Source organism: Schistocerca serialis, chromosome 8 (genome assembly GCF_023864345.2).
Source record: "Schistocerca serialis cubense isolate TAMUIC-IGC-003099 chromosome 8, iqSchSeri2.2, whole genome shotgun sequence".
Taxonomy (NCBI): Eukaryota; Metazoa; Arthropoda; class Insecta; order Orthoptera; family Acrididae; genus Schistocerca; species Schistocerca serialis.
The window spans coordinates 41271565-41286157 of record NC_064645.1 but is presented as its reverse complement, the minus strand read 5'-3'; the positions used below and the strand labels follow the sequence as shown (position 1 = coordinate 41286157).

Here is a 14593-nt window from a genome sequence, read left to right as displayed (position 1 = left end):
GCTTAAGTGATATTACTACAGACAGGGATAGCATCAATGTGCTATGACCATTGACGTCATCATGATGCTGGAAACACACATTTCGAGCGTATCCAAGATGGCGACCATATTATTTACAACAACACATGCCAAATTACAAATAAAATCCGGTCCACAACATTCACAAATCCTAATAAAACTAGTAAAACAAATGCGGGAAACAGGAGGCTTTGGGCGGGGAAAAATTAAAAATTCACTAATAAAAAGAACAACGATTAGTACGCAACATATGGAAAGACCACTCAAAACTGCCAAAAATTAAAACCTCACAACGCCATAAAAACTAGAACATTGCGTAAGTCGATCAAAGTAAATTAATTAGATCTATCTCTTGCTGTGATTTATGTTTCTTAATTAGATCATGGGAGGAGGAACGTGGATCAATGTTTATTAAAACTAGAACAGCACCTTTGAGCACCAGCACAGGATATCAATAAAGCCCTCCCCCCCCCCCCTTCTCTTCTGTACCAGGATACCAATAACGCTTCCCCCACAATAACAACAGCTCGTACCCCAAACACCAACAAACTTAAAACACTGAAAGGAACAGTAAACAAAAATCCCACACTTAAAATCAATAAAATATACATAAAAAACCAAAACTTATTACTCTTAGACATTGGGGGAATCAGTCTAGATGTAGGAGGGAGTTCATTCTTTTATTCTCTCTCTCTCTCTCTCTCTCTCTCTCTCTCTCTCTCTCTCCCACCCTGTCCCCCCCTCCCTCACTCTCACACTCCAACAAATACACATATATATAGACGCATTGTATTGTATGGAACTGGGGACCTAGAAACGACGGAGAGGCTCCGTCCCCGCCGCAGCCCTCAGTGGTACACAACCCCACAACAGGCTACAGAAGTCCACTCACCCCACCGCCGCCCCACACCGAACCCAGGGTTACTGTGCGGTTTGGCCCCTAGTGGACCCCCCCGGGAACGTCTCACACCAGACGAGTGTAATCCCAATGTTTACGTGGTAGAGTAATTGTGGTGTACGCGTACGTGGAGACAGTGTTTGCGCAGCGATCACCGACACAGTGTAACTGAATCGGAATAAGTGGAACCAGGCCACATTCGCCGAGGCAGATGGAAACCGCCTTAAAAACCATCCACAGACTGGCCGGCACACCGGACCTCGATACTAATCTGCCGGGAGGATTCGTGCCAGGGACCGGCACGCCTTCCCGCCCAGAAAGCAGTGCGTACAGACGCATAAATCCACAAACATACAAACAAAAATACACACAAACTACCTCACGCAACACCACAACCCCCTTCCCCAACAAACCACACCCCAATATCCATATGAAGAAACACTACACACCACATAAAAATAGCCCTCAGGTACACTTCCACTGCAACAGTACTCAAGACGATACAGCTGATTCGAAGTGGGCTTCTTCCCCCATCCTATAACAAATAAATTGGCTCACCCAGTATTCCTCAGTCGTATGTGTTCATGTCTATGTCGAATAATTCTTAAAATCAGTACCATGGTTACCTGTCAGCTGACACCAGTCCCCTACATGAAGACAAATAATAGGAGAACCTTTTGAATATAATGCTCTATCAACACTACCGAAACCTGTTTTGTACGCCTCCTTACCACAAACGCACTGTGTACGCCTCCCCACCACCCGAAAAATCAAATCTGTTGAGCGATAACCCCCGGAACGACTGCCCCCACACAGCTCGGTGCAGCCAGTGACGAGTAGCTGTGTCGGTGCGCACAGTGTAACTGCGGTTTTGTAGCGCTTCCTGTCTTGCCATTAGAGTACGAGTTCGTAATGCACACTGTGGTGAGTGAAAGGTTGGCTGGCAGTATTGTCATGATACATTGTGAATAAAGGTAAGTAGACGAGACCTGCGTAATTGTAGGGCGTAGGTAGTCACAAATGAGTGGAAATATGAAGCAAAACTTGTCTCTCATCACCTAGTTATATCCTCAGACATCTTAACGTCAGAGAGTGACGTTGTGAAAACAATGTGGAATGGTTCAAGATTTTGCGCCTCCGATAGGGGCCATGCTAATCTTCTCTGTATCCTTTGAATTTTAGTATACGTACTGCCGAAGCAAGTACATGCCAGGGACACTGAGAAGCTGCATCTGTCGTTATCATATCGCTTCAAACATGTCTCGACTCGGGCTTAGCTTTTCTGTGCCGTGACAAAGGGCACAAGATTTACTAAGCGCTGATCTGTCAAACAACTACTGTGAAATATGATTGTTAGTAAGTGGTGACGCAAAACTTAGATAGTAGTGTAGCGTACTCTCAGCATCCGCCCAGAGTTGCTGCAGTTTCACAGAGCTGCCAATGGGTGGCAGCACCAACGTTGGCATAGTGCTCACATCTGCACCTTAGTGTCATAGGCATGCCTACGAAACACACGTCTCCAGTATGCGAAATGAATAAATCTGTTTGTGGTTGGTGTCAGCATTACTGATGGCTCTGCATAATTATGCACCAGTTTAGAAAGTGTTCAAAATCTAACACAAATTTCATTACTATAGCAATGGTACTTTGTAAACGATACTGTACGATTCAGTCTTTGAGCAGAGAATATGTGGTGTTCTATGTAGGCCACTTTTTATCTGATACTCAAGAATTTACATGTGGTGTACTTGATGTATCTCCACCAGAATAGAAGAGAATCTTAATTGCGAGAAGAGACATAATCGCCACATAAACGATCAACTACAGCATTCGTATTGTACACTTTGAAACACACCACTGTAGTGCCATATCAGGCATGGATGGTTTTGCAGAGTTGTCTGAGATATTATTTACGGTGGACATTGCGCCACTTTCTGCACAGTAGCCAGAGTTAGAGCTGTGACTGATCCATGGGTACATAGGACAGCTTTACTCGACATTAGTATTATACTGTGATGTAGATGCATGAATGATCACGAGAAAAACCGTATTCAGGGACTATATGAATTGAGGAAGCAGGTTAGGTTGTGTGTCGGTAACTGTAGTTGTTTGCCAGTGATAATGCTGATCAGTTGTCACACAGTTAGATAGATACTGTAGTGCAAAACTAGAACGGATATTTATTAACCGCTTTCAAATTCTAAACCTGAATGGTCACTGCTGCCATGTGGAAGAAATGGTAGTTCGTGATGTTTGTTCCCTTTCCTGATACTTTGAAGCTGGATAGCGTTTTCTGACCTGAATGGCTCCGTATCTGCTTTTGTGCCAAATCTTATGCGTATGTAACATGAATATTTCTTGGCGACTTTGGTCAAACCTATCTCTTCGACACGTTATGGGAAGTGGATCAGCTGCAATTGTGACTAGACTCGACTTGTGTGAAAATTACGGAATGCGAAGTGCTGCCAAAGGATTACAGTCCGAGAATTAAGTACTACTATGTCAATATTAGCATACTGGACTGCTTTCTAGACAGTGTTGTGGCATTCACTGGAGGGTGTTGTGACAAATTGATTTTGGTAACTATATATAACGGTAGATTACCAGTATCTGTGGGGAACTACAATGTGTATCACACTCATGGAGAATAACTAGTGAAATTTTTACACAACATATTCTAGAATCACACACTGGCTGTGGTTGTTTTAGAAGCTGCAGTTATCTTCTGTAAAGTCAACGTAATATTTTCAGATGACGTGTGTCGGTGCAGATGTGTGTTTTGTAACGAGATAGAGCTGATGCAAATCAGCTTGATTGTAGGAATAGGCGATGTGGCAGCTGATTGTGATACTGACATTTGTTTTTGCGGCATGAAACAAAACACAAACGAAGGTCATATGTGCCTGAAACGCAACCCAGCTAAAATGATTTCATCACGAAGAGAGTACCGAGAGGAGGTCGCCCAAGCCGCTGGGAGAGGCTCAATTCCCCGAAGCTTGTTCCCGTGAAGTGAAGACCAGCGGTGATGCCGCAGGGACACCACCTGCTCGCAGATGGCAACACGGAGACCGTCACAAGGAATGGAAGAACCAGCGGGCCCAGGTAGGAGGACTGCATCCTTGGCAGCAGTGTCAGCAGGCTCGTTTTCGTCAGACCGACGTGACCAGGAACTCACATAAGCATCACAGGGCCCCATCTAGAGTGAGCAAGTAGAGGCTTTCTTGGACCTATTGCTCTAAGGGATGGACTGTGTACAGCACACAGAGGTTCTGAAGGGCACAGAGAGTCTGAGGAGTGACACAGTTAAAAGCCTGTCACCGGATACGCTGCTATAAATGTTAAGAACTGTTCCAGAAGCTAATACCGAAAATCGTCGGTGGCTATTACGAAGGCACACCCGACACCATGGTCTGTCCGAGAGAAAGTGTACACAATGTTCTGGGCGAAAGTCGTGGGACTTACAGCGAATCCAGAGTGGTTTTCTTAGAAAGCGAATGAAATTGAAGGTGAACACGAGACGCCATACGAAACAAAGGTGGTTACGGGATCACACCCATCGAGAAAGTGGCAGGGAGCGTGAAGTTAAGCTGCCGGAGCACTAGCCGAAAGTGAACTTCAGGAGGTAAGAGAAGTGGGATGCTTCCCATACTAGTAGTCGAAGGAGTCATCGAAGAAGGAGGCATAGAAAGGGTGGACGGGCATGGTAGACAAAGGGCACCCGTATCTGCTGAGTAGCAGATCACGCCGGTATGACAGCAGTAGTTCGCCAGCTTCTGCACAGACGCACTCAACCGGGCTAGTGTAAAAGACGCCATTGATCAAACGGATTCCATGATGGTCGATTGTATTTAGGTGGCGTAAGTTGAACGGATGTGCAGATGCATAAACACCGGTAACCTAGTTTCGAACGGACAAAGGGATCGGCACAAATCGAGTAGGATCATCCGATCAGCTCCCCAGGAAGTACTGCTGAGGACACCTAGGACACTGCGGAGCAGCAGGCATCCAAGTAAGACGTGTCGGAGGACCAGGAAAGTTTTCTGTCACGCATGAGCCCCAGGAATTTGGTAGTTACAGCGGATGATAGGGCAACTGGCTCAAGATGTGAAGACGGTGGAAGAAACTCTTTGCGCCGCCAGAAATTCGTACAAACGGTTTTGTCAGTGGAAAAGCGAAAGACATTGTCGATGCTCCACGACTGAAACATCGCTCAAGACGCCGCTCAAGGAGACAGGTGGGTGGTGAACTGCAACAAATCGCAAAGTCGTTGACGAAAGTGGATCCAGAAATGCTGGGCGGGAGAGAGGCCATGCTGGGGTCAGTGGCTGTAGTGAAGAGGACGACGCTCCGGAGGAGCCGTGAGGCACTGCTTTTTCCTGGATAAACGTATCTGACAGGGCAGAACCCACACGGACCGTGAGTCTTTTAAAAATTCCCAAAGGAAATGGGGGCAGGCGACCTCGGAGGCCCCACGTGTATAAAGTAAGGAGATACCAGCCCTCCATAAAGTGTCGTGGGCTTTCTCCAAATAAAATTAAAAAAAAAAAAACACAGCCAGTCTGGTATTTCCACAGAAAATCAGTCATGACGTAGTTTGACAACTTGATGAGATGTTCAACTGCAGAACGGCGCACTCTAAATCCACATATTGTAGTCGTTAGTAAATTGCGAGACTCCAGCCACCAGACCAACCAGGCATGAACCATACGTTCCATCACCTTGGAAACACAGCTGGTGAGAAAAATTGGGTGGTAGCTAGAAGGAGGGTGTTTGTCCTTACTGAGCTTTGGTATTGGTATGACAGTCGCTTAATGCCAGCGTCTGGGAAGTTTGCCGTCTTCCCAGACGCGATTGAATAAAGGAGAAAGAGGTTGCCTGCAAGAGAAAGGTACTCCAACATCTGAACGTGAACATCATCCGGCCCTTGGGCGGAAGATCGGGATGAAGTGAGAACATGATCTAGCTCCCTCATTGTAAAGGCGGCATTGTAGCACTCACGATTTTGAGAGGAGAAGTGCATCACCATCGCCGCCTCCACTCATTTTCGATGGATAAAGGCAGGACGATAGTGGATACAGCTCGAAATATCCTCAAAATAGCGGCCTAAGGTGTTGGAGAAATTGGTGGGGTACACAATGACATCTCCTACGCTCAGGACGGAAAGTGAGGAATGGACCTTGGTCCCAGGGGACCGCCGGAGGTTGGCCCACATGACGGAAGAGGAACTGTTAATTAATAAATGTCATATTCTTTGAGATAGAAAGAAAAGCTAGCTGGATTACGACACTGCGTACCCCACTGTTTTTAACGAATACAATTCGCCGTCGTAGGATGGCGAATTGCGGCGGTAAGGATAACGTTTGTAAGTTATTCTACCTGATCATCACAACTGGGAAATTTTATTTGGTCAATGTCGCCAGGGAGCGGTAAAACCTCCATTAAGCCTGAGAAAGTTGCCAGTTATGGTTACGTATAGGTGGGGTAGAAGTCAGCAAACTGATAGCACACACAAATTACGTATCAGAGACAACGGACCGTTTGAAACGACGAGAAAGCTCGGCAGTGCAGAACGGGAGGTCAAAATGGGAATAGGTGTGCGTGGGTTCTGAAGGGAACTTGGGTGCTCCAGTGTTAAGGCAGATGAGGTTGAGGTGATTGAGAAGGTCAGCCGAGAAGGCAGCATTTGGAAAGGTTCTGGATGAGCCCCATAGTGGATGGTGTGCGTTTAAGCCACTGAGCAGCAATAAGGGGTGATGGAGTTGACCAATAAGCTGGGGGGAGTCTGCCCTTGTGACACCGAATGACAGAGGGATGTAGACGTGCAAAGAGAATAGGTGAGGCGAGGAATGAAAATGCGAACTGCAACAGCTTGTAATCAGGTGTTCAGTGAGATGGTTTGACTGTCAACGTCATCCCGGATGAGCAAGCGTATCTTCCCTACGAGATGGAATTCCATCCACAGAGGGAAGGTCAAAGTAACCCGGAAAGAAGCGTGAGAGAGCAAAAGATTCGCGAGGTCGAAATTTTGTTTCCTAGAGGCAGAAAACAAGTTGATGCTGGGATTCAAAGAGCAGTCATAATTCCTCCTTGTTGGATCTAAAGCCTCGAACATTCCATTGGAGCAGAGTTATGATGGGGAAAGGGGAGAGGGAAAAAGTGAACGGTTATCACCTCAGCGACTACCGAGTGCCAGCCTTCAAAGGTGTGACTGACGAAGTGGGGATGAGGGCTACACTTAGCACGGAAGGTCAAGGCCCCTATAATGTCACTCCTTAAACACAACAACTACCTAATTAATAAATTAACAATTTATTCAAAGACGATATTTATAACAGCTAAGAGACAATCAACACGTGGCCATCTTAAAGAGAATACCATAATATCACAGATAGCTTGCTTCTCAAGTAAGGCAACAAATTACAGTTATGAAAACTGACTTAAAGAGATGAGCCACAGAACTTTCAATACTTAAACGAACAATGAATTACAATCAGAAGGTGATTTAAAGAAATGTGGCACAGATAAGTTATATAAAGGAGCAATTATTTGCAATATAAAAGTGATTTATGAAACGCAGACCAGTTCGTTAAGAAGCCAAATAACACAAGCAGCATCAAAGTTACAATTTAATACAATGAATTCCAAGCAAGTTAAAAAACCTATTTTCTTTAAATATAAATGAAACACGTTAAATGTTTACCAAGCGGGCAGTGACGCCAGGCTGCCCTGGGCAAAACATGACTTAACTTAAAATGCTGGAAGCAGCAGAGCAGCCGTCCAAAACAACATCTAAAGCCCGGGGCCCTACCGGGAGTCACTTCCCATTAGACGGCACGTCACAGCTTCCACCCACCCCAACTCGCAGAAAACTGTAACACAAACAGACCGCAGAAGACATGCAAACACCAACCAAACATCAATTAATATAACTTAAGAGATCAATAAACATTTAAATAAATGCACGCATATAAAATTGTACGTACAAATGATGGCCTTTTATAGAATACGAGCCTTTACTGCCGAGCCGATCTGATCATGTAAGTGTAGAAAAGTTGTCGAATGTTTTCTAAGAGATAGTATCGACAGCAATTGAGAGGGATATACCACATAAATTAATAAGTGATGGTACTGATCCCCCATGGTACACAAAACGGGTCAGATCGTTGTTGCAGAAGCAACGAGAAAAGCATGCCAAATTCAAATGAATGCAAAATCCCCAAGATTGGCACAGTTTTACAGAAATTCGAAATATGGCTCGTACTTCAATGCGAGATGCTTTCAATAATTTCCACAACGAAATTCTGTCTCGAAATCTGGCAGAGAACCCACAGAGATTCTGGTCATACGTAAAGCACACCAGTGGCAAGACGCAATCAATACCTTCACAGTGAAGTCACTGATGACAGAGCCACTAAAGAAGTGTTATTACACACGGTTTTCCGAAACTCCTTCACCAAAGAAGACTAAGCAAATATTCCTGAATTCCAATCAAGAATGACTGCCAAGATGAGAAACATAGAAGTAGATATCCTCGGAGTAACGAAGCAGCTTAAATCACTTAATAAAAGCAAGGCCTCCAGTCCAGATTATATACCAGTCAGGTTCCTCTCAGAGTATGCTGATAAAATAGCTCCATATTTAGTAATTATATACAATCACTCGCTCACAGAAAGACTGGAAAATTGCTCAAGTCACACCAATACCCAAAAAGGGAAGTAGGTGTAATCCGCTTAGTTACAGGCCTATAGCACTAACGTCGATTTGCAGTAAGGTTTTGGAACATATACTATATTCGAACATTACGAAGTACCTCGAAGAAAACGATTTATTGACACATAGTCAGCACGTTTTCAGAAGATATCGTTCTTGTGAAACACAACTAGCTATTTATACTCATGAAGTAATAAGTGCTATGGACGGGGGATGTCAAATTGATTCCATATTCTTAGATTTCCAGAAGGCTTTCGACAGCGTTCCTCACTAGCGCCCTCTAAACAAACTGCGTGCCTACGGAGTATCGCCTCAGTTGAGCGACTGGATTCGTGATTTCCTGTAAGGAAGGTCACAGTTCGTAGTAATAGACGGAAAATCATCGAGTAAAACAGAAGTAATATGTGGCGTTCCCCAAGGAAGTGTTATAGGCCCTCTATTGTTCCTGATCTATATTAACGACATAGGACACGATCTTAGTAGCCGTCTTAGTTTGTTTGCAGATGATGCTGTCATTTACCGTCTTGTTAAGTCATCAGATGCTCAAAACGACTTGCAAAATAATTTAATAAGATATCTGTATGGTGCGAAAAGTGGCAATTGACCATGAATAAGTAAAAGTATGAAGTTATCGACATGAGTACTAAAAGAAATCAGCTAAATTTCGAATACCCGATAAGTCACACAAATCTGAAGGCTGTAAATTCAACTAAATACTGAGGGATTACAGTTACAAATAACCTAAATTGGAACAATCACATAGATAATATTGTGGGTAGACCAAACCAAAGACTGCGATTCATTGGCAGAACACTTAGAAGGTGCAACAGGTCGACTAAAGAGACTGCTTACACAACGCTTGTCCACCCTATTGCTGTGCGGTGTGGGATTCGCATCAGGTGGGACTGGCGGATGACATCGAAAAGGTGCAAAGAAGGGCAGCTCTTTTTGTGTTATCGCGGAATAGGTGAGATAGTGCCACAGATATGATAAGGCAATTGGAGTGGCAATCATTAAAACAAAGGCGTTTTTCGTTGCGACGGGAACTTCTCATGAAACTGCAATCACCAGTTTTCTGCTCCGATTGCGAAACGTTCTGTTGGCACCCAACTTCATACGGAGAAATGATCATCGCAATAAAATAAGTAAAATCAGGGCTCGCACAGGAAAATTTATGTGCTCGTTTTTCTCGCGTGCCGTTCGAGAATTGAACGGTAGAGAGACAGCTTGAGGGTGGTTCATTGAACCCTCTGGCAGGCACTTTATTCTGAATAGCAGAATAACCAAGTAGATGTAGATGTAGGTCTACTAATAACTGAGTGAGGGCTTTCAAATAAATGCACGTATATAAAGGAACTACGTACAAATGACTAGCTTTACAAGATACGAGTGTTTACTAATAATTGAGTAAGCCCTTTCAATAGAAGTGACTCAAATTTTCCAGCAATACACAGGTACGTCGATTTGATGGCAATCAAAATACAGTGAAAATCTGATACAGACAATACATAAACTTCTGGATACTGTCCCAAAAAAAAAAAAAAAAAAAAAAAAAACACACACACACACACACACCTTCCAGCTAATCACCTTCTTAATGGTAATCCAACTAGCGGATTTTTAAAAGGAAATAGTAGGTGCTGGTCTCCATGCAGTTACACACTCTGCCGGCTGCTCGTACTTCAACAAGACGTACATGAGGACTACCAAGCAACAAGTACACTCGCTGCAACGCAAATCGTTCAACGAAACGAAGGCACCAAAATCACTTACACCTTCGATGGAGAGCGTTGTTCGAGATGGTCTGCAGGGATAGGTCTCTCCAAGAAATCAGGCACCAAAGCGATGCAACGAACAGTGCCCGGAGTTGACATCAGGCAGGTCCACCACAAACTCGGGACGCCTTACGAGGTAGACCCGCCGTCCCGCTGCTGGCCGAGCACGCATGTCTTCCTCTTTCGTTCACGCAAGCACGTCCTTGCACCTCGCCGCGAGTCCCACACCAACTGCCACGAGCGTGAGAAACACCCGCGAGATCACAACAGAGGCGAAGATCCTAGTACAGCCAGGTAATCGATAATGTGGCGCCAAAGAGCTGGTGTGCGATAAAAGGTGCACCACGTCTCAGAAGACTCACTGCTCCAGGGTGCAGAGGATGGTGGATCTACAGAGTCATCGGCATTCTCTCTGAGTCGGCCTGCGGATTCCAGGGCAGAAAAACTTTTGGTGGTGCGCACCGGCGAAACAGAGGTCGGCCGGGTGAGGCTATCTCGCGCCGACACCTTTGAAGACGACCTTAGAGTCGGCGAAGGGAAGACCGTTATCTGATTTTTTTTAGAGCCTTTGCGATTCGTAGATGAATCGGTTTTGTGGCTAGAAGGAGGTAAGAAGTCTTTGCGTGAATGTTCCTTTTGTCCTTTCTGGCGCGCCGGTTATGGGGGGTGGGTTTTCATTGCCGTGGGCGAAGATTTGGTGACTTGGTGCACAGCTGGAAGAGGAGGAGACTGGGACGCTACCGCGACACTGGGCGACTTGGTAACCGCACTGCTGAATTTGAGGTCGCAAGGCTGCATGGGATATCCTTGGTGCAACGAGGTGTAGCAAGAACAGTAGTGTAAGTGCTAGATGCTAAAACACAGGGTTCCGAGTAGCCAACATCTTGCATGTCACAGGGTAAACTCCACCCATATCTCCTGGGTTGCCCGCTCATCGAGATGTATGTAAAATTCTCGGGATGAGGCGACACGGTCTCTGTTACCATTGATGCAGTAGGGAGAAGGAGGCGGGCAACTGCTTTCGTGTGTATCGCTACCACAAGTAACACTTTTGGCTGTGTTTCTACAGGAAATTCGAGCGTGGTTGTAACGTTGACACTGGCAGCAAAGCATCGGGTTTGGAATACACTGTCTGACTGTAATGACCTTATAGCCTACTTCGATCTTCAATGGAAGCAATACTCGACCAAAAGTGAGAAAAGGGGGTGCACATTGGAACTAAGGTGGCATCAATCTTTTTCATTACTCGATGCACTGCAGTGAAGTCCTGATCAGAGACGTAAGTTAGATTTCTCCCTCGGTCAGATCATCAAGCAGCGAGGTGTAAATAACACCACACGAAGAATTCAGTGTTCGGTGGGCCTCAGCATAAACAGGATAGACATGGAGGAGAGACTCTATGAACAGTTGTTGAGCTTCAAAATCACTATTGGATTCCAAAAGCAAAGTTCCATTATGCAGACGAAATCAGGATTCCACAGGGCCTTCAATTCCATCAATACTCTTCTGAATAATGAATGGATTAACAACAGGGAAGGACTGCGTCAATGCTTTAGAAAATGTGGGATGATTCATAGACGATCTGGAGGGTAGACCAGCTGCAGAGTACAAGCGATTTTCCGCATGCATTCCTCTAAAAATGCTTATGGGCTACTTTTAGGACATGAGGCAGATTATTATAATGCTAAACAGGAACTCATTCTGGTACGGAGTGCATCGGATAATAACTCATACATTCAAGGAGTTCAAGAGGAGAATATGATCACAATTAGCAAGATAACATGGAAAATACCCCACATCAGTGTATCAGACGAGGAGCGTTTGAAGTTTTTAAAAGTCCTGAATTCCAATGCATTTCTGTCACTAATATTTCTCTCTTGGGAGTTCTTCGAGTATCCAGTTCTACCGACTGCAAACAGACTAAATCGGGTATTAAAATTTGTTCACATCTACAGACACCTAGATTCATCATACTTGATTTTCAGACTGACAGAAGAGGGAATATATCAAATGATTCCACTGCATTGGGCAACTGCTGGTTAACTAACGCCATAGTCTACCTGAATTTAGAATTCTACCCATATGACAATTTACACCTGCAGTGGGACGAAATTTATACAGTCTAGCATAGCACATGTGTATTAGGTTTCTTACTATGAAAAGAAGGGAATGTCTACTCAGTCCACAGAAGTTCAAAGAGCTATCACCGATCATCGTAATAGACCGCTCGAAACAGAACGAGATAATTACATCTCGACCAGATGCATATATTGAATTTAAATCTTCAGCAGATTTCGCAGAACACACTGCAGTGTATGCACTAGTTCCACATGACTGTGTGATCAACTACTGCCCGCTCACAGGCGTTGTGCAACGAGCTGTATAAATGAACAGGTGCTGCACCATACCTAGAGCATTCCAAAATGGCATCTGAAGGCGTGAACATCACTGCAGACACTCAGGGTTTCTATGATGGTGACCGTAGACAGTTCATATTTAAAGACGTTGCATTCGTAGCAGACAGAGAATATGCAGTAACAGTAGAGACATTCTCAGCAAATAAAGCGTCACCGAGGTCTTTCAAGGGTGTGAAGTGCGCTAAGACACAGAACAGTGCAAAGCAGTTAACACGTTTTTACCATTGGAATTCAGTGGGATGATCCTGGCATAGCCTATAAAGGTATGGTGACGTCGCTTCGATTATTCAGCCACACAGATACCATCATCTGCTTGAAGGGGTAGGATAAGATCTCATGGATGCGTCGAATCCTGAAGTTTGTTGCTATTCAAGACCTGGAATTCTACGGGTGTCCTGCTCTCCATCGACTCAAGATGCAGAAGAAGGTGTGTTTGCTTATGGAAATGTAAAATTACTTTTAAGTTGGATGAGAAAAAGATGATTTTTTACTTTACAACCTCTGTGTTCTTTCTTCAACACTGTTCCCGCTTTGACAGTGTACATTTTTAAGCAGATACTACGTCTGTGAGTTTCTTCAAGCACCAAAGATATAATTTTAGACATGTCTGCTGTATGTCTTTGTAATCGGACAGGTTCACGTGCCTGCATAGACTCCATGGACTTACTAAATAAAAACTAGACCGCGCATTGGCGCTAGTGTCGCGTCCCCACATTGAACGTGATAGAAGCCGCCATTTGCAGGAAACAGTGCGTAAACATGGTTCGTCCGTGTGATGCATTTAATTGTAACAGTATAATGGAAGCAAAGACGAAGACGGAAACAATGTTACATTTCACAGGTCAGTCATTTCTGGTTGTTTGTTACTTTCTATTACCTGTATTGTTTCTGCATGAAAATACTGTATACATCATGAGCGTTTGTTTTTGTTTAGGTTTCCCCTTAGAAATGATTTTCTAAATCGGAAATGGATAGTTGCTACTCTGAGAGAGAACTTCCAACCGACAGCAAATTATTTGGTGTGCTCTCTCCATTTTGGAAAGAATTGTTACATGGAAAGTTATGTAAATAGATGTAAACTGACGAACGATGCTATACCGACAGTATTTGGATTTCCAACTCATTTGAAAAAGGTATGGTGTCCTGGAAATCGTGCAATAGAGGCCTAGGTTGAATAGTGTGGAAATACTGTCAGTGTGTATAATTTTGAAAGTTCGTTTTCCAGGTTACCAAGGCAATCAAGTATATATTAAGTATGAATCAGAGGTAGGTCGAATAATTGCGTTTAGATACTTAACATGTGTTGTCAGGTGGTGATTATACTTCGTAAATGGTCAAATATTTGATCAAATGTTGCAAACTCAACCACTTTCAGAGGTTCTATCAGTGTTAAAAACTAATGTGCGAATGAAATTCCTACGGTATTTAAAGTGATATGGGTTACTACAATTAATCATACCAAAATTCGAGTGTAGACAATACTGTGCTAAACAAAAGTAAGCGTGCAAAATGTAGACAGTAATCGGCAAAAAGCAAACAGGACCTGACAGGAAAATTACGTGAATTAAATAATAATCGTCCTGTCTGCTACTTTAAAAGTCTCAGTAATTATCAAATGCAAATAACTCGATGTAAACTCGCTCCACCTTGTGAGGAAAGAGCCTTACATTCGTAAATTTCGCGTCTCTATGCAGACGTATTTCGGAAATTGGGAAACTTCATTCATTTAAGCATACTTTTAAAATAGACTCGAATACTCAGTACTTTCTTAAACA

General features: G+C 44.0%; 1 pseudogene; it reads right to left on the bottom strand.

Moving 5' to 3' along the window:
* Positions 1 to 2021: 2021 nt before the first annotated feature.
* LOC126417681 (U6 spliceosomal RNA) lies at positions 2022 to 2122 on the bottom strand (annotated as a pseudogene).
* Positions 2123 to 14593: the final 12471 nt, after the last annotated feature.